Source organism: Hordeum vulgare, chromosome 4H, assembly GCF_904849725.1.
Source record: "Hordeum vulgare subsp. vulgare chromosome 4H, MorexV3_pseudomolecules_assembly, whole genome shotgun sequence".
Taxonomy (NCBI): domain Eukaryota; kingdom Viridiplantae; phylum Streptophyta; class Magnoliopsida; order Poales; family Poaceae; genus Hordeum; species Hordeum vulgare.
The window spans coordinates 158,287,498-158,308,270 of NC_058521.1; positions in this window are offsets into that span (position 1 = coordinate 158,287,498).

Genomic DNA, 20,773 nt, shown 5'->3' on the forward strand with positions numbered 1-20,773 from the left:
AGGCTATGGAAATGCCTGAATAGGTAGGTATGGTGGCTGTTTTGAGGAAAGATATAATGAGGTTTATGTATGACAGAGCGTATCATGTCATGGGTTTGGATGCACCGGCAGAGTTTGCACAAACTCTCAATGTGAGAAAGGGCAATGCACGGTACCGAAGAGGCTAGCAAAATATGGATGGCGGAAGTGCCAACAATCGAATACTCACATTAGTCCAAAGAACTCATACACTTATTATCGAAAACTCTCTATCTAGTTTGGAAATTCACAAAGAGACAAGTACCCCGAGGAGGAATGTTTGCGCATCCTCGACTCGTGGTAATGTGAGGGTACTCTATATATTCCAACCCCTCCAGAGGTTAGCGATCAATTTAGTAGCTAGAGTTCTCAACTAATTTTTAGTTTTTGAAAAACACACGGATTTCCCAAAATACGACACCTATCACTAATAGGTTCGAGCTCTTGGCACCAATAGTCCAAACATTACTCAGACCAATACCTCAAAACTATTGCAGGTTACTACTATACTTAAATAGCAATCTCAATTACCTACTCATGCAAGACACACAACTCAGTGCAACGGGCCAAATCTCTCAACAAGATAAGCATGACAACTCAAGAGGTTTCCAAAATCAACCGAAATAAAAGCTCTTAAAAAGATAAGCATGAAAACTAAGAGTTAAGCATACAGTAGCAACGGGAAGATGAAGAACACACAAAAAGGATAAGCATCAAAATCTATGTTGTGTTCTAGAGTGGAATGGAGCGTGTGTCTCTCCCAAACAAGGTAGGCTAGGTTCCGACTTGTTATGAACATCAAGCAAAACTAAAACAAACTAAAAAAACAAATAGCGAGACGCTCCAAGCATACCACATATCATATGAAGTGATAAAAATATAGCATAGAGATGGACGAACTGATGATTGTTGATAGAGGAGGGGATGCACGGGGGCATCCCCCAGCTTAGATGCTTGAGTCTCCTTGAATATTTCTTGGGATGCATGGGGGCATCCCCAAGCTTGAGTGTTTGACACTCCTGCATCTTCTTTCATCATCTCTACCATCGCATACTTGAAAACCCCCTTCATTCAAAACTCATCATAAGCTCATTAGAGTGGTTAGTTCCCTTAATAAAATAATTCAATACCTACTGGAAATAAAGATTTTCATGAAAATATAATGCTTCTCATGATTTCCAAAAGGTTTTTGCAAATAAAAAGCAAGCTTAGGATTCGCAAAACAATGAAAACACAAAACATGGCAGAATCTGTGAAAAACATAACAGCAGGTAGTAAATAATTTATTCGGGGCACTTCTGCAACTCAAATAAAAAAACTCAGAATAGATGCCACAAAGGAAATTATATAGAGCATCCTGTCAAAACAATTCAGATCAAAAAGATGATCTGGTGATTTATGGAGAATTTGTTTGTCAAGCAGACATAATCTGTTTCTGGACAGCATGTCACAATTTTTGAACTTTCTTGCAACCGGAGGCTATAACTTGGCACAAAGCTTAAAAATAAAGATACAATGATGTAGCTACAGTAGTAACAAGCATCAAGATCACTAAAACTGAAAGTAAAAACTCAAAGTAAAGATAACAAGGGTTGTCTCCCTATAGCTCTTTCTTTATAGCCATAAAGATAGGGTTACGGTTTTAATGATGCTCTCGTAGGAATGAGAGTTGTAGAACAAAAGAGAGCATCAAAAAGAAAATACCGAACATATTTAAGTCTAACATGCTTCCTAAGCATAGGAATATTGCAATAGAATAATTCATTGAAGCACAAAGCAATAAGCATAGGGAGGCAAAACAAGTGCAGCTTCAAAACCTTCAACATAAAGAGAGGGAACTTGATATTATTGAAATATCTATAATCATATGTTCCCTTCTCATAATATTTTTTGGTTGGATCATGAATAAACTCAACAATATAAGTATCACATAAAGCATTGTTATCTTGATCCACATGCAAAAAGGTACTCTTTCTCTCCACATAAGCATAATCTTTTGGGGAGCCCATGGTTAGGACATTTTAGCATTAAAGTTTTCAGTCTCCCCCAAGCTAGAGCTATGCTCTCTCCATCATGAGGATAGAAATTATAAACATAATTCCTATTCTCATGGACTTCATGAAGAGGATAAAAATTGGAGTAAAAGAGAGACTGAATCTCTTCCCAATCCCGTAGGTGAGAATCATCTAGTAGCCTATACCATTCCAAAGCTTTTCCTTTCAGTGACAAGGCAAAGAATTTCCTCATGACTCCATCTCTTGTCAAACCTGAAATCTTAAACAAATCACAAAGTTTTCTAAGTTTCAACACATGAATACTAGGATCGACTGTTCCATATCCTGCATAACAATCATTCCTAATTATTTCAATTATCCCAAGTGGTATTTTGAATGGGATACAATCAGTAGGTGGAGGAGACTTCTCTACCACGAGTGTGGTAAAGAGGCCTTCCCCAAGCAGCGAACTAAGAGTGCAGTTTTCCATAAGCCTAACTAGTCATGCCAATCATGAAAAGCAAACTAACAAGACTAAAAAGCAAAGGTAAAAGATAGTGTGCAACTCCCCTATCTCGAAGACTGGAGTCCCCGGCAACGGCGCCAGAGATTTGCTTGATGACGAGATGATGTATATACTTCTCGCCCCTCGTTGGTTACCCCCAGTGGAAAGTGGAGATGTAGTCAGCAGCAAATTTCCCTTACAAGGAGACTGTAAGGTTTATAGAACCAGGAGGACTCCTAGGCTCAACAAGTAGGTGTCTTCCACCCTGGCGCTAGCACAAGACGTGGACCTGTACACACAACAAATAACTTTGCTCCCAACGAGTACAGAGAGGTTGTCAATCTCTCCGGCCTTGTAGTTTGCAAAGGATCAAAACACAAGCGGGGAGGTAATAGTGATTGCGACGGAAAAGTAAATGAAAGCGGTAAATGATGGATGTGTAAACAATGATGGTGATATGGCCGAAGTCACATGATGTTCACAAGTGATGTCTCTCTCCCAAAAGACGATAAAAGACTATGCTAGGGTAAACAAATCACAGTTGGGAAATTGACAGAATTATGATCACACCGCAATGCTAATTATGCTCCTTGATAGTTAGAGGTTCCATAGTAATGGGCAGTACGTCAAGGCAATTAGACCGTTTATTCATCAGCATCTACTTACCAATCATCCACCTTGAGATATCTATCCAGAACATCTCTCCGGTATTAAGTTGCGAGCCCCACCCAAAGTGTAAACTCAAAGCAACGGAGAATTGCATCAACGAACTATGCGTAAGGTAAAGAATCCTTGCAACCGTGGTCACAAGCACCGTTGTTTTCTCCCTGGTGGCAACAAGCACATCCCCTAGTCTCATGTTTCTGTCACTCAAGCTAGACATTGAGGGGCCCGAACCCACAATCATTCATAACGCTCCATCTTGGAGTTACGATCTACTACTTGTCCAAAGCAATAAAAAGCAACGGAGAACATGCATGAATCACTCAGGAACATAATATAAAAGGATAATAAAATATATAACTCATAACAATGTGATCATAATCTCATAACCCATCGGATCCCAACAAACCGAGCATAGCAATAGCAAGAGAATTACATAGATGCCTTGATCATGTAGGGCAGCTCACAAGGACTAACCATTGAAGCACAAGATTGGAGAGAATACATCACATAGCTACTGGTCATGGACTCATGGTCCAAGGAGGACTACTCACGGCACGCCCGGGAAGCATCCATGGCGGTGGAGAAGCTCCCGGAAGTCAATCCTGCCTCCGGCAGGGTGCCGGGAAGAGGTCTCCCGACGCTCCCGATCTTGAAAGCGCTGCGGCGGCGGAACGATGGAGAAATTCGTGACCAGAAAGTCTGTCAGGGTTTCCTCACGGATAAATATAGGCCAAAGGAGGGCACCGAAGGAGGTGGGACCCACCCAGGCGACCTCCTGGCGCGGCCTACGGCCTGGCCACGCCAGCAGGCCGCCTGGGAGGCCCTTGGCCCTCCTTCGGTGATCCCGAAGCTTCTGTTTCTCTGATTTTTTATATATTTTTTCTGGATTTTTTCGGGCTTCGGAAAATTGGGTAAAAGCCCCTGCAAAAAAGACATTAGCAGATAGAAACTAGCACTGGATGCACTGAGTTAGTAGGTTAGTCCAAATATGTGTAAAATGTTATAAAAGTGTAGCAATACATATAACAATGTCACCCAAAAGATCATGGAACAAGAAGAAATTATATATATGTTTGGGACGTATTAGCCAACCATGTCAAGCCCCCAAACTTCGAAGGGCCATGTAATTGGGATCATGCACAATTCCTGAGCCGGCACATGTGCCTGACGTCCAAACTTCTGACATCCATCACATCAACGCACTATGTCCTCTGCATCGGCAGGAGCCGTCAACCAGTAGAAACCATGGCGAAAAGCTTTTGACACCAAAGATCGTGACGCGGCATGGTGTCCACAGTCACCCGCATGTATCTCATTGAGAATATCTCGTCCTTCTTCCGGTGAGACACAACGCTGGAAAACCCCACAAGTACTTCATTTGTGCAACTCGCCTTTGTGTACAACCATGGACTTACACCGCCGCACGATTTGTCGAGCAAAAACTTCATCAGCTCGCAAATCGCCTCGAGCTAGGTAAGCCATGTAGGGTATCGTCCAATCAGGGGTTGCCCCGAGAGCCATCACCAACTGTGACTCCGGGTCAGGAACCGCTGTGTCGTCTTCAGAAAGCAATTTCACAGAAGGATTATGTAAGACATCCAAGAACACATTGGGAGGAACGGGCTAACGTTGCGATCTGAGTCGGGAGAGAGCATCAGCCGCCAAGTTCTGTCGATGGTCAATATGATCAACCTGATATCCATGGAAATAACCTGCCACCTCGGTCACCGCCCGCCTATAAGCCACCATCAATGGATCCTTAGAGTCCTAGGTTCCTGACACTTGCTGATCCACCAAATCTGAATCACCTAAGCATCTGACTCGGCTTAGGTTCATCTCCTTAGCCATCCTGAGCCCATGAAGTAAAGCCTCTTACTCAGCTGCATTGTTTGTGCAAGGAAACATGAGCCGCAGAACATAGCAAAACTTGTCTCCTCTTGGGGATGAAAACACCACTCTAGCTCGTGAGCCTTCCAACTTCCTAGAGCCATCAAAATGAATAGGCCAATATGTGTTATCAGGCCTATCTTCTGGAATCTGCAACTCATACCAATTGTTGATGAAGTCTACCAGCGCCTGAGACTTGATGGTATATGGGGCATATACTTCACATGATGAGGACCAAGCTCTATTGCCCCTTTAGCAATCCGCCCAGTGGCTTCTCGATTCTGTATGATATCCCCTATCGGCGCAGAACTGACGATAATGATTGGGTGCTCCAAGAAGTTGTGCTTCAACTTCCGACTCGCCATACAGATCCCAAAGTCCAACTTTTGCCAATGTGGATACCGTTGTTTGGACAGGGTCAATACCTCACTGACAAAATACACCGGCTGCTGAACAAGATATTCTTTGCCTTCTCCTTTGCGTTTGACAACCACTGCCACACTTTACCGGCAGCCTGGGATAGCAAGAATGGACGTCGTTCTTTTATAGTTTGTTTTCGTCCATAGTCGAACCCTCCTCTTCTTCATAATGATTGGATGTAATAATGTATTGTGTGGATCATGTTGTAGCTTGTGGCGAGTGTAAGACAATCTCATATACCCATCTATTCAATACATGTACTTGTAACGATATCCATTCTTGCAAAACAACGAGATGTGCTTCTATCCCTGTCGAGGCCCTCGTGCCAAAATAAGGATAGGATCGCATCTTAGGCGTTACAATCATGAATGGAACAAATAAGTTTTAGTCTTTCCTCATCCAAGTCACTAGCGCTTTGTACAATAACTTTCTCAAACTCTAACATGATAGCAACTTTCAAGCAAGCAAACAAGTAAACTAGCAACTAGGAAAGATAAATATTTTTGTATTCTTTAATTTTATGGAGCAAGAAAAATATAACAGCAAATAAAAAGAAGAATAAGTGAAAGATAATTAACTAACTTGATAGTAGGTTGATGATACTCCTCGACAACGGCGGTAGAAATCCTTCCTGATACTTGTGAGGTGTGTTGGGTTTTCCTTCAAGAGAAACGGGTGATGGAGCACAATATAGGTAAGTATTTCCCTCACTAGAGAACCAACATTTATCGAATGAATAGGAGTAACAACCAAACCCCGTCTTCAGCGGCTACACACAAAACAACAAACACTTGCACCCAACGTGGGCAAGAGGGTTGTCAATCCCCTTAGACTTGTTATTTGCAAGCTTGTAGTAGTGTGGTTTGTAGTAGATTATTGTAAGAAAATAGGCAATGTTCAATAGGTCGAATCTTGCATGCACCTATTACTATTACTCCACCCATCTATAAGTGCATCTAGTGCCCTTAGTGATTTTGGTGGTTTGAAGACTTATAGGTTAAGTATCTAATGTGTTCATAAGTGTACATAGGATCTACAAGTCGCAGAGGAGTTTGAAATATTCGATGAATATCGACCCCTAAAAATATATATCTTCGGTTGAAGAAATTGGTCTGAAGCTGAAGAATTGAATCGCGAAGAATTTTTGATGAAATTGATATTCCTCATGAAGATATTGAAATTGAGGAATTTGGTGTGTCCTGAAGAAAATCCATCTAAAGACTTTGAAGCATGAAGATTTATCCTTTCTGTTTTTTTCTTCACACTTGAGTAATAGGAACACCATACTGTTGAAGGGGGTCAAGGTAACACATTGGAATGAATTTCCTCATGATGCTCAATCCAAGCCTAATCCTACCAAAAGCCTCAAGTGAGGAATATGAGAGACATGAGGACTCTCACAGTTGAGGGTCCCGACCGTTATCGATAGCCACGCCACATCATTGGTCTTATCCACACCAACGGTCATATTATTTAAGGGCATTAATGTCAAATCATGTCGGGATGCTCCCAGGCTATAAATAGCATCCCCCCACAACCATTAGCTTGTTGGCTGCTCCGTTAGAAACTGACACTTGTCATAAGAGCAACCCGAATTCCTCAGAGTCTTCGAGAGTAATTCATGAGTGAGGAAATACCCCAAAACACCAAACTACAAACCGAGAACCAAGTGATTGAGCAGCACTGAAGAAGTTGTTCCTGTGTGGGACCGAAGCCTTTTACCTTTGAGGACTGTGGATCCTACAGACGGTTAGGCATCATGGTCTAGAGCAATCGAGCAGTCAATTATGGATCGCCAGGTGACCAAGTTTGTGAGGGTTAGGAAGTCTGCCCTGAAGACTTACCACGAGTGTTGGGTGAGGACTGTGTGTTCTTAGCCCAAGGAGAATATGGTAGGGACTGTGTGTCCCGGGACTGTGTGTCTCTTGGTTTCAATACCAAGCCGCTCCAAACCAGATGTACAACTGTCACAGCAGTTGGAATTGGGTCATCAACCACTATCTTCGTTGTGAAACGGGTTCTATTTCCTCAACCCCTTATATTCCTCAGATTGTGTGTTGATGATTTTCACTGTCACTGTTTGAAGAATTTGCTGAAGACTTTCTCTGAAATTCCTCAACCCCAAATTCTTCACGCAAGTTAATCCTCATATGTTTTCTGCGTGCCTGTATATTGTGCAAACTGTTTTCATATTCTTCATCCTGAAAACTGTTGTAGTGAAACTTTGCACTCCTGATCCTTTACTGTTTCCGCTGTAAGTTAGTCATCAGTGAGGAATTTCCTCAAAAGGAATTTCCTTAGTGATCAAATTCTAAAAATCTCCTATTCACCCCCCTCTAGTCGATATAACGCACTTCCAATTGGTATCAAAGCAAGGTACTCCCTTGTTCTGTGTGATTTTGGTTTAACCAACTAGAGTTTTAGTTATGTCGACTGCAGGCATGATTAAGGTCACTGCAGCATGTCCTACTTTCGAAGGAAAGGACTTTCCCTTCTAGAAGACCAATATGCAGATGCATCTACAAGCTATTGACAATGATCTTTGGTATATTGTGGAACATGGCGTCCCTATATCTCTGCTACTATCTCTACTGCTGATGTGAAGAAATTCAAGCAACTTGATTCTCAAGCGAAAATATCATCTGTGGCCATCTAAGCAAGGGCCAGTATGGCAGAGTGAGTGCTTTGGGCTCAGCAAAACTTATCTGGGAAAGGTTGTCCAAAGTTAATGAAGGAGTATCAACCCAGCCTGATTCTCGTGTTGATGTTCTTCGCAATCTCTTCAATCGCTTCAAGAGGTTTGACAATGAAAGCTGCCAAGATACCTTTGATCGCCTCACTAACATATCAAATGAACTGCAAGCATTGGGAGCTCGAGACATTACTGATCACGAAGTTGTGAAGAAACTGCTAAGATCCTTGGATTCTTCCTTTGATACTTTAGTTATAATGATTCAAGAAAGACCAGAATACAAGATGCTTGATCCAGCTGATATACTCGAAAGACTCAATACTCATGAATTCCAACAAGAAGAAAAGAGAGATCTATATGGACCAAGCTATTCTAGACCACGTGCACTGAAGGCTAAAGCAATTTCCTCATCTGAAGAAGAAGACTCGGATGGGAGCATTGGTGATCCTGAATAATTTGGACAGGAGCTTGCAATGCTCGTGAGGAAATTCCAGAGGTTTACACGACGTGGCCAGTTCAGTAAATCTTCAAGAAGAGATATGAGGAAATCAGAATCTTCATCTGAGGACTACATGAAAAGAACCTGCCACAAATGCAAGAAATTAGGTCACTACATTGCTGATTGTCCTCATTGGGGAAAGGAATCAAAGAAGAAGAAATACAAGGATGAAAGTTCTGATGACTCGAAGAAAAATAAGAAATCTTCAAAATCCTCATCTTCAAAGTCCTCATCGCACAAGAAGACAAGTTTCAGAAAGGCTCGGGCACTTATTGGCAAGGAAATGGATTCCGAGGCAAAATCCGAGGAATGTGATGAATAGGAGGGTTCTGATGAAGACTCAGAATCCGGACAGGCTAGTCTTGCACTTGCAACCACATTCGTGAGCAAGTCAATCTTCAACCTTGAAGAAAATGATAACACCATCCACACTGATGACTATGCTGATGACTTCGCTCCAACCTATTGCTTCATGGCAAAAGGTTCTAAGGTACCGAATGATGCTTCCTCCTCTAATTCAAGTGAATGTGAATGTGATGATTATAAAAAACCCAGTTACAGTAAACTTGCTATCATTGCCACTAAACAACAAACTGCCCTGGAAAAGCTTCAGAAACTGCTAGATAGAAGCGATGATCTGTTGAATGATGAAATGAATCTTACCCAAATCCTCACTGAAGATATGAAAAGTCTTCAATCTAGATTTGATAATCTTCAAGATCGTCATGTTACTCTCCTCGATGATCATGAGAAACTTTCCTATAAATTTCTTCAAAGGAAGCTTGATCTAGAGAAGTTGAGGATTTCTCATGATGATCTTCGTATGGAAAATGATTCATTACTAGCTCAACAGATCAGTGCTGCTCAAGCTGAATTCATTCCTCCATGTCTTAAATGCATCGAACGTGAAATTGCTAATTCTTCACCAGAATCATCAAATGCTTCAATTACTACAAATTCTTCAACTGCTCCTGTAGTGTCAAATTCCTCACTTGAGGAAAACACAAATGTCACTGATGAAAATGCAGGGCTGAAGGAATTGTATGTGACAGGCATATACAAAAGTCTCAAAGGACATCAAATCCTTTGTGATGTGCTCAAAAAGCAGATCTTGAACAGGAACCCGAGGAAAGAAGGAATTGCCTTTCAGAGGAAATTGAATGCTGATGGATCTTATTGGAAACCTGAGCAGTATCCCAAAACCTCATGGGTTGCTGCTACTGCGCCTCCTTTTGATCCATCCAATCTAACAGGATTTTCATGTGAACTATCCTATTCCTCACATGAGTCATTTGACTCCAACTATAAATTGTTCAAAAATCAATCTGGTGAAGTATTTGCTCGATATGTTGGAACTAACTACAGTAATGGGCCTCCCGCGAAGAAAATCTGGGTTCCCAAAAGTTGTCTTCAAAATCTTCAGGTGACACTATTGAAATTCAGAAATTTGCCGTCTGCCACGGCGGACGGCAAAGGGGGGAACCACGGACGGCAAAGGCTTTGCCGTCGGCCAGCAGACGGCAAACTAGACGGTAAGAAAAATCCAGTGAAGAGGTTCTTTGTCGTTTGCTTTTGTAAAGTGGACGGCAAAGAATCTTTCCCATGAGGGGGCAGACGGCAAATTAACTAGGACGGCATATACTGCAACGGCCCCGTTAAGTGTTAACGGCAGGCGTCCTCTCTTTGCCGTCTGCCCCCCCCCCCATTGCCATGTGGGGGCAGACGGCAAAGAGGGGAGAGAGTGGGGGATGATTCACCCCTTTGTCGTCTTCCCACCCCCCTTTGCCATGTGGGGGCAGACGGCAAAGAGGAGAGAGAGGGGGGGCAGATTCCCCCCTGTGCCGTCTGCCTAAACCCGTTTGCCATGTGGGGGCAGACGGCAAAGAGGGAAATCTGCATCATTTTAATTTATTTGTTATTATATCCAGCATTTTTAACAATAATCAGGATATATATATATATATATATATGTATATATATATATTTTACATAAATAAATTTCTTTCCGTACTCATAACGATATTAAAATAACTCTCATCCATAGTGCATACATATTATGCAAGTTGCATCCGTAACAAACCATATATATTACACCAGTTTCATCCACATGCATACAAAGTTTCATATATATCCATATACTATAATAGTTTCAATACAAGCCATGGTACAAGAAATCATCTTCAAGCATTCCATCAATACAATCCAAGCTTCCCGTGAAGTGAAGGTAATCTGCAAAATGACAAATAAGAAAGTTAGAAGAATAATACTAGATGAAGAAGTATATATATAGGTTATTTTGGAGAGAAATTAGCTAAGTATAGACCATTTAGGAGCTAACTAAGCTAATTATGTCATTTGCTAGAATCCTAGCTAACTATAGGTCGTTTCGGAGCTAACTTGGGTAAAATAGGTCATTCCGGAGCAAACTATGCTTATTAAGCCATTTTGGATCTAGCTAGGCTAATTATAGGCCATTTAACACCTAAGTTAGGGGAAATAGGTCATCTTGCAGCTACGTAAGCCTTATTATGTCATTTATGAGAGAACTTAGCTAACTGTAGGTCATTTTTTATTAAATAGGTCATTTTGGAGCTAACTAAGCTAATTATGTCATTTCGTAGGATAATTAGCCATTTTAGCCTTTCTTGGATGAGTCTAAGCTACGTAGAAGAAGAGAAAGAGAAGAAGAAGTAAAAGAAGGAGGAGGAGGAGAAAGAGAAGGAAGAGGAGAAGAAGAAGAAAATAAGGAGAAGGAGAAGGAGGAAGAAGAAGGAGAAGGAGGAGCTCCTTCTCCCTCTTCTCCTTCTTCTTATCCTCCTCCTTCTCCTTCTTCTTCTTCTCTTCTTCTTCTTCTTCCTTCCTTTCATTTTTCCTCTTTCTTCTCCTCTTGTCCCCTCCTTTGGGCTAAATTGGCTAAGAATGTCATTTTGGAGCTAATTATGTCATTTCGAGGATAATTAGCTAAGTACAGGTCATGTTTTATTAAATAGACCATTTAGGAGCTAACTAAGCTAGTTATGTCATCTAGGTGGAACCCTAGCTAACTATACGTCATTTCGGAGCTAACTTGGGTAAAATAGGTCATTGCGGACCAAACTATGCTTATTAAGCCATTTTGGATCTAGCTAGGCTAATAATAGGCCATTTAATACCTAAGTTAGGGGGAATAGGTCATCTTGCAGCTACGTAAGCCTTATTATGTCATTTAGGAGAGAACTTAGCTAACTGTAGGTCATTTTTCATTAAATAGGTCATTTTGGAGCTAACTAAGCTAATTATGTCATTTCATAGGATAATTAGCCAATTTAGCCTTTCTTGGATGAGTCTAAGCTACGTAGAAGAAGACAAAGAGAAGAAGAAGTAAAAGAAGGAGGAGGAGGAGGAGGAGGAGAAGGAGAAGAAAAGAAGAAGGAGAAGGAGAAGGAGGAAGGAGGAGCTCCTTCTCCTTCTTCTCCTCCTTCTTCTCCTTCTTCTTATCCTCCTCCTTCTCCTTCTTCTTCTTCTCTTCTTCTTCTTCTTCCTTCCTTTCATTTTTCCTCTTTCTTCTCCTCTTGTCCCCCTCTTTGGGCTAAATTGGCTAAGAATGCCTTTTTGGAGCTAATTATGTCATTTCGAGGATAATTAGCTAAGTATAGGTCATGTTTTATTAAATAGACCATTTAGGAGCTAACTAAGCTAATTATGTCATCTAGGTGGAACCCTAGCTAACTATACGTCGTTATGGAGGTAACTTGGGTAAAATAGGTCATTCCGGAGCAAACTATGCTTATTAAGCCATTTTGGATCTAGCTAGGCTAATTATAGGCCATTTAATACCTAAGTTAGGGGGAATAGGTCATCTTGCAGCTACGTAAGCCTTATTATGTCATTTAGGAGAGAACTTAGCTAACTGTAGGTCATTTTTATTAAATAGGTCATTTTGGAGCTAACTAAGCTAATTATATCATTTCATAGGATAAATAAAAATTTAGCCTTTCTTGGATGAGTCTAAGCTACGTAGAAGGAGATAAAGAGAAGAAGAAGTAAAAGAAGGAGGAGGAGGAGGAGGAGGAGGAGGAGGAGAAGGAGAAGGAAGAGGAGAAGAAGAAGAAAAGAAGAAGGAGAAGGAGAAGGAGAAGGAGGAAGAAGTAGGAAGAAGAAAGAGAAGGAGGAGCTCCTTCTCCTTCTTCTCCTCCTTCTTCTCCTTCTTCTTATCCTCCTCCCTCTCCTTCTTCTTCTTCTCCTCTTCTTCTTCTTCCTTCCTTTCATTTTTCCTCTTTCTTCACCTCTTGTCCCCTTGTTCGGGCTAAATTGGCTTAGAATGCCTTTTTGGACCTAATTATGTCATTTAGAGGATAATTAGCTAAGTATAGGTCATGTTTTCTTAAATAGACCATTTAGGAGCTAACTAAGCTAATTTTGTCATCTAGGTGGAACCCTAGCTAACTATATGTCGTTTCGGAGCTAACTTGGGTAAAATAGGTCATTCCGGAGCAAACTATGCTTATTAAGCCATTTTGGATCTAGCTAGGCTAATTGTAGGCCATTTAATACCTAAGTTAGGGGGAATAGGTCATCTTGCGGCGACGAAAGCCTTATTATGTCATTTAGGAGAGAACTTAGCTAACTGTATGTCATTTTTTATTAAATAGGTCATTTTGGAGCTAATTATGTCATTTCGTGGGATAATTGGCCAATTTAGCCTTTCTTGGATGAGTCTAAGCTACATTGAAGAAGAGAAAGAGAAGAAGTAAAAGGAGGAGGAGGAGGAGGAGGAGAAGGAGAAGGAAGAGGAGAAGAAGAAGAAAAGAAGAAGGAGAAGGAGAAGGAGGAAGAAGAAGGAAGAAGAAGGAGAAGGAGGAGCTCCTTCTCCTTCTTCTCCGCCTTCTTCTCCTTCTTCTTATCCTCCTCCCTCTCCTTCTTCTTCTTCTCCTCTTCTTCTTCTTCCTTCCTTTCATTTTTCCTCTTTCTTCTCATCTTGTCCCCTTCTTCGGGCTAAATTGGCTTAGAATGCCTTTTTGGAGCTAATTATGTCATTTTGAGGATAATTAGCTAAGTATAGGTCATGTTTTATTAATTAGACCATTTAGGAGCTAACTAAGATAATTATGTCATCTAGGTGGAACCCTAGCTAACTATACGTTGTTTCGGAGCTAACTTGGGTAAAATAGGTCATTCCGGAGCAAACTATGCTTATTAAGCCATTTTGGATCTAGCTAGGCTAATTATAGGCCATTTAATACCTAAGTTAGGGGGAATAGGTCATCTTGCAGCGACGTAAGCCTTATTATGTCATTTAGGAGAGAACTTAGCTAACTGTATGTCATTTTTTATTAAATAGGTCATTTTGGAGCTAATTATGTCATTTCGTGGGATAATTAGCCAATTTAGCCTTTCTTGGATGAGTCTAAGCTATGTAGAAGAAGAGAAAGAGAAGAAAAAGTAAAAGAAGGAGGAGGAGGAGGAGGAGGAGGAGGTGAAGGAGAAGGAGGAGGAGAAGAAGAAGAAAAGAAGAAGGAGAAGGAGAAGGAGGAAGAAGAAGGAAGAAGAACGAGAAGGAGGAGCGACTTCTCCTTCTTCTCCTCCTTCTTCTCCTTCTTCTTATCGTCCTCCCTCTCCTTCTTCTTCTTCTCCTCTTCTTCTTCTTCCTTCTTTCATTTTTCCTCTTTATTCTCATCTTGTCCCCTTCTTCGGGCTAAATTGGCTTAGAATGCCTTTTTGTTGCTAATTATTTCATTTCGAGGATAATTAGCTAAGTATAGGTCATGTTTTATTAAATAGACCATTTAGGAGCTAACTAAGCTAATTATGTCATCTAGGTGGAACCCTAGCTAACTATACGTCGTTTTGGAGCTAACTTGGGTAAAATAGGTCATTTCGGAGCAAACTATGCTCATTAAGCCATTTTGGATCTAACTAGGCTAATTATAGGCCATTTAATACCTAAGTTAGGGGGAATAGGTCATCTTGCAGCTACGTAAGCCTTATTATGTCATTTAGGAGAGAACTTAGCTAACTGTAGGTCATTTTTTATTAAATAGGTCATTTTGGAGCTAACTAAGCTAATTATGTCATTTCGTAGGATAATTAGCCAATTTAGCCTTTCTTGGATGAGTCTAAGTTACGTAGAAGAAGAGAAAGAGAAGAAGAAGTAAAAGAAGGAGGAGGAGAAGGAGAAGGAAGAGGAGAAGAAGAAGAAAAGAAGAAGGAGAAGGAGAAGGAGGAAGAAGAAGGAGAAGGAGGAGCTCCTTCTCCTTCTTCTCCTCCTTCTTCTCCTTCTTCTTATCCTCCTCCCTCTCCTTCTTCTTCTTCTCCTCTTCTTCTTCTTCCTTCCTTTCATTTTTCCTCTTTCTTCTCATCTTGTCCCCTTCTTCGGGCTAAATTGGCTTAGAATGCCTTTTTGGAGCTAATTATGTCATTTCGAGGATAATTAGCTAAGTATAGGTCATGTTTTATTAAATAGACCATTTAGGAGCTTACTAAGCTAATTATGTCATTTAGGTGGAACCCTAGCTAACTATTCGTCGTTTCGGAGCTAACTTGGGTAAAATAGGTCATTCCGGAGCAAACTATGCTTATTAAGCCATTTTGGATCTAGCTAGGCTAATTATAGGCCATTTAATACCTAAGTTAGGGGGAATAGGTCATCTTGCAGCTACGTAAGCCTTAGTATGTCATTTAGGAGAGAAATTAGCTAACTGTAGGTCATTTTTTATCAAATAGGTCATTTTGGAGCTAACTAGGCTAATTATGTCATTTCGTAGGATAATTAGCCAATTTAGCCTTTCTTGGATGAGTCTAAGTTACGTACAAGAAGAGAAAGAGAAGAAGAAGTAAAAGAAGGACGAGGAGGAGGAGGAGGAGAAGGAGAAGGAAGAGGAGAAGAAGAAGAAAAGATGAAGGAGAAGGAGAAGGAGGAAGAAGAAGGAGAAGGAGGAGCTCCTTCTCCTTCTTCTCCTTCTTCTTATCCTCCTCCCTCTCCTTCTTCTTCTTCTCCTCTTCCTCTTCTTCCTTCCTTTCATTTTTCCTCTTTCTTCTCAACTTGTCCCCTTCTTCGGGCTAAATTGGCTGAGAATGCCTTTTTGTTGGTAATTATGTCATTTCGAGGATAATTAGCTAAGTATAGGTCATGTTTCATTAAATAGACCATTTAGGAGCTAACTAAGCTAATTATGTCATCTAGGTGGAACCCTAGCTAACTATATGTCGTTTCGGAGCTAAATTGGGTAAAATAGGTCATTCCGGAGCAAACTATGCTTATTAAGCCATTTTGGATCTAGCTAGGCTAATTATAGGCCATTTAAAACCTAAGTTAGGGGGAATAGGTCATCTTGCAGCGACGTAAGCCTTATTATGTCATTTAGGAGAGAACTTAGCTAACTGTATGTCATTTTTTATTAAATAGGTCATTTTGGAGCTAATTATGTCATTTCGTGGGATAATTAGCCAATTTAGCCTTTCTTGGATGAGTCTAAGCTATGTAGAAGAAGAGAAAGAGAAGAAAAAGTAAAAGAAGGAGGAGGAGGAGGAGGAGGTGAAGGAGAAGGAAGAGGAGAAGAAGAAGAAAAGAAGAAGGAGAAGGAGAAGGAGGAAGAAGAAGGAAGAAGAAGGAGAAGGAGGAGCTCCTTCTCCTTCTTCTCCTCCTTCTTCTCCTTCTTCTTATCCTCCTCCCTCTCCTTCTTCTTCTTCTCCTCTTCTTCTTCTTCCTTCCTTTCATTTTTCCTCTTTATTCTCATCTTGTCCCCTTCTTCGGGCTAAATTGGCTTAGAATGCCTTTTTGTTGCTAATTATTTCATTTCGAGGATAATTAGCTAAGTATAGGTCATGTTTTATTAAATAGACCATTTAGGAGCTAACTAAGCTAATTATGTCATCTAGGTGGAACCCTAGCTAACTATACGTCGTTTTGGAGCTAACTTGGGTAAAATAGGTCATTTCGGAGCAAACTATGCTTATTAAGCCATTTTGGATCTAACTAGGCTAATTATAGGCCATTTAATACCTATGTTAGGGGGAATAGGTCATCTTGCAGCTACGTAAGCCTTATTATGTCATTTAGGAGAGAACTTAGCTAACTGTAGGTCATTTTTTATTAAATAGGTCATTTTGGAGCTAACTAAGCTAATTATGTCATTTCGTAGGATAATTAGCCATTTTAGCCTTTCTTGGATGAGTCTAAGCTACGTAGAAGAAGAGAAAGATAAGAAGAAGTAAAAGAAGGAGGAGGAGGAGAAAGAGAAGGAAGAGGAGAAGAAGAAGAAAATAAGAAGGACAAGGACAAGGAGGAAAAAGGAGGAAGAAGAAGGAGAAGGAGGAGCTCCTTCTCCCTCTTCTCCTTCTTCTTATCCTCCTCCTTCTCCTTCTTCTTCTGCTCTTCTTCTTCTTCTTCCTTCCATTCATTTTCCTCTTTCTTCTCCTCTTGTCCCCTTCTTCGGGCTAAATTGGCTAAGAATGCCATTTTGGAGTTAATTATGTCATTTCGAGGATAATTAGCTAAGTACAGGTCATGTTTTATTAAATAGACCATTTAGGAGCTAACTAAGCTAATTATGTCATCTAGGTGGAACCCTAGCTAACTATACGTCGTTTCGGAGCTAACTTGGGTAAAATAGTTCATTCCGGAGCAAACTATGCTTATTAAGCCATTTTGGATCTAGCTAGGCTAATTATAGGCCATTTAATACCTAAGTTAGGGGGAATAGGTCATCTTGCAGCGACGTAAGCCTTATTATGTCATTTAGGAGAGAACTTAGCTAACTGTATGTCATTTTTTATTAAATAGGTCATTTTGGAGCTAACTAAGCTAATTATGTCATTTCGTAGGATAATTAGCCAATTTAGCCTTTCTTGGATGAGTCTAAGCTACGTAGAAGAAGATAAAAAGAAGAAGTAATAAAAGAAGGAGGAGGAGGACGAGGAGGAGGAGGAGAAGGAGAAGAAAAGAAGAAGGAGAAGGAGAAGGAGGAAGGAGTAGCTCCTTCTCCTTCTTCTCCTCCTTCTTCTCCTCCTTCTTCTCCTTCTTCTTATCCTCCTCCTTCTCCTTCTTCTTCTTCTCTTCTTCTTCTTCTTCCTTCCTTTCATTTTTCCTCTTTCTTCTCCTCTTGTCCCCCTCTTCGGGCTAAATTGGCTAAGAATGCCTTTTTGGAGCTAATTATGTCATTTCGAGGATAATTAGCTAAGTATATGTCATGTTTTATTAAATAGACCATTTAGGAGCTAACTAAGCTAATTATGTCATCTAGGTGGAACCCTAGCTAACTATATGTCGTTTTGGAGCTAAATTGGGTAAAATAGGTCATTCCGGAGCGAACTATGCTTATTAAGCCATTTTGGATCTAGCTAGGCTAATTATAGGCCATTTAATACCTAAGTTAGGGGGAATAGGTCATCTTGCAGCGACATAAGCCTTATTATGTCATTTAGGAGAGAACTTAGCTAACTGTATGTCATTTTTTATTAAATAGGTCATTTTGGAGCTAATTATGTCATTTCGTGGGATAACTAGCCAATTTAGCCTTTCTTGGATGAGTCTAAGCTACGTAGAAGAAGAGAAAGAGAAGAAGAAGTAAAAGAAGGAGGAGGAGGAGGAGGAGGAGAAGGAGAAGGAAGAGGAGAAGAAGAAGAAAAGAAGAAGGAGAAGGAGAAGGAGGAAGAAGAAGGAAGAAGATGGAGAAGGAGGAGCTCCTTCTCCTTCTTCTCCTCCTTCTTCTCCTTCTTCTTATCCTCCTCCCTCTCCTTCTTCTTCTTCTCCTCTTCTTCTTCTTCCTTCCTTTCATTTTTCCTCTTTCTTCTCATCTTGTCCCCTTCTTCGGGCTAAATTGGCTTAGAATGCCTTTTTGGAGCTAATTATGTCATTTCGAGGATAATTAGCTAAGTATAGGTCATGTTTTATTAAATAGACCATTTAGGAGCTCACTAATCTAATTATGTCATCTAGGTGGAACCCTAGCTAACTATACGTCGTTTCGGAGCTAACTTGGGTAAAATAGGTCATTCCGGAGCAAACTATGCTTATTAAGCCATTCTGGATCTAGCTAGACTAATTATAGGCCATTTAATACCTAAGTTAGGGGGAATAGGTCATCTTGCAGCTACGTAAGCCTTATTATGTCATTTAGGAGAGAACTTAGCTAATTGTAGGTCATTTTTTCTTAAATAGGTCGTTTTGCAGCTAACTAAGCTAATTATGTCATTTCTTAGGATAATTAGCCAATTTAGCCTTTCTTGGATGAGTCTAAGTTACGTAGAAGAAGAGAAAGAGAAGAAGAAGTAAAAGAAGGAGGAGGAGGAGGAGGAGGAGAAGGAGAAGGAAGAGGAGAAGAAGAAGAAAAGAAGAAGGAGAAGGAGAAGGAGGAAGAAGAAGGAGAAGGAGGAGCTCCTTCTCCTTCTTCTCCTTCTTCTTATCCTCCTCCCTCTCCTTCTTCTTCTTCTCCTCTTCTTCTTCTTCCTTCCTTTCATTTTTCCTCTTTCTTCTCATCTTGTCCCCTTCTTCGGGCTAAATTGGCTTAAAATGCCTTTTTGGAGCTAATTATGTCATTTCGAGGATAATTAGCTAAGTATAGGTCATGTTTTAATAAATATACCATTTAGGAGCTAACTAAGCTAATTATGTCATCTAGGTGGAACCCTAGCTAACTATACATTGTTTCGGAGCTAACTTGGGTAAAATAGGTCATTCCGGAGCAAACTATGCTTATTAAGCCATTTTGGATCTAGCTAGGCTAATTATAGGCCATTTAATACCTAAGTTAGGGGGAATACGTCATCTTCCAGCTACGTAAGCCTTATTATGTCATTTAGGAGAGAACTTAGCTAACTGTAGGTCATTATTTATTAAATAGGTCATTTTGGAGCTAACTAAGCTAATTATGTCATTTCGTAGGATAATTAGCCAATTTAGCCTTTCTTGGATGAGTCTAAGTTACGTAGAAGAAGAGAAAGAGAAGAAGAAGTAAAAGAAGGAGGAGGAGGAGGAGGAGGAGGAGGAGAAGGAAGAGGAGAAGCAGAAGAAAAGAAGAAGGAGAAGGAGAAGGAGGAAGAAGGAGAAGGAGGAACTCCTTCTCCTTCTTCTCCTCCTTCTTCTCCTTCTTCTTATCCTCCTCCCTCTCCTTCTTCTTCTTCTCCTCTTCCTCTTCTTCCTTCCATTGATTTTTCCTCTTTCTTCTCATCTTGTCCCCTTCTTCGGGCTAAATTGGCTTAGAATGCCTTTTTGTTGCTAATTATGTCATTTCGAGGATAATTAGCTAAGTATAGGTCATGTTTTATTAAATAGACCATTTAGGAGCTAACTAAGCTAATTATGACATCTAGGTGGAACCCTAGTTAACTATACGTCGTTTCGGAGCTAACTTGGGTAAAATAGGTCATTCCGGAGTAAACTACGCTTATTAAGCCATTTTGCATCTAGCTAGGCTAATTATAGGCCATTTAATACCTAAGTTAGGGGGAATAGGTCATCTTGCAGCTACGTAAGCCTTATTATGTCATTTAGGAGAGAAATTAGCTAACTGTAGGTCATTTTTTATTAAATAGGTCATTTTGGAGCTAACTAAGCTAATTATGTAATTTCTTAGGATAATTAGCCAATTTAGCCTTTCTTGGATGAGTCTAAGCTACGTAGAAGAAGACAAAGAGAAGAAGAAGTAAAATAAGGTGGAGGAGGAGGAGGAGGAGGAGAAGGAGAAGAAAAGAAGAAGGAGAAGGACGAAGGAGGAAGAAAGAGAAGGAGGAGCTCCTTCTCCTTCTTCTCCTCCTCCTTCTCCTTCTTCTTATCCTCCTCCCTCTCCTTCTTCTTCTCCTCTTCTTCTTCTTCCTTCCTTTAATTTTTCCTCTTTCTTCTCATCTTGTCCCCTTCTTCGGGCTAAATTGGCTAAGAATGCCTTTTTGGAGCTAATTATGTCATTTCGAGAATAATTAGCTAAGTATAGGTCATGTTTTATTAAATAGACCATTTAGGAGCTAACTAAGCTAATTATGTCATCTAGGTGGAACCCTAGCTAACTATATGTCGTTTTGGAGCTAAATTGGGTAAAATAGGTCATTCCGGAGCAAACTATGCTTATTAAGCCATTTTGGATCTAGCTAGGCTAATTATAGGCCATTTAATACCTAAG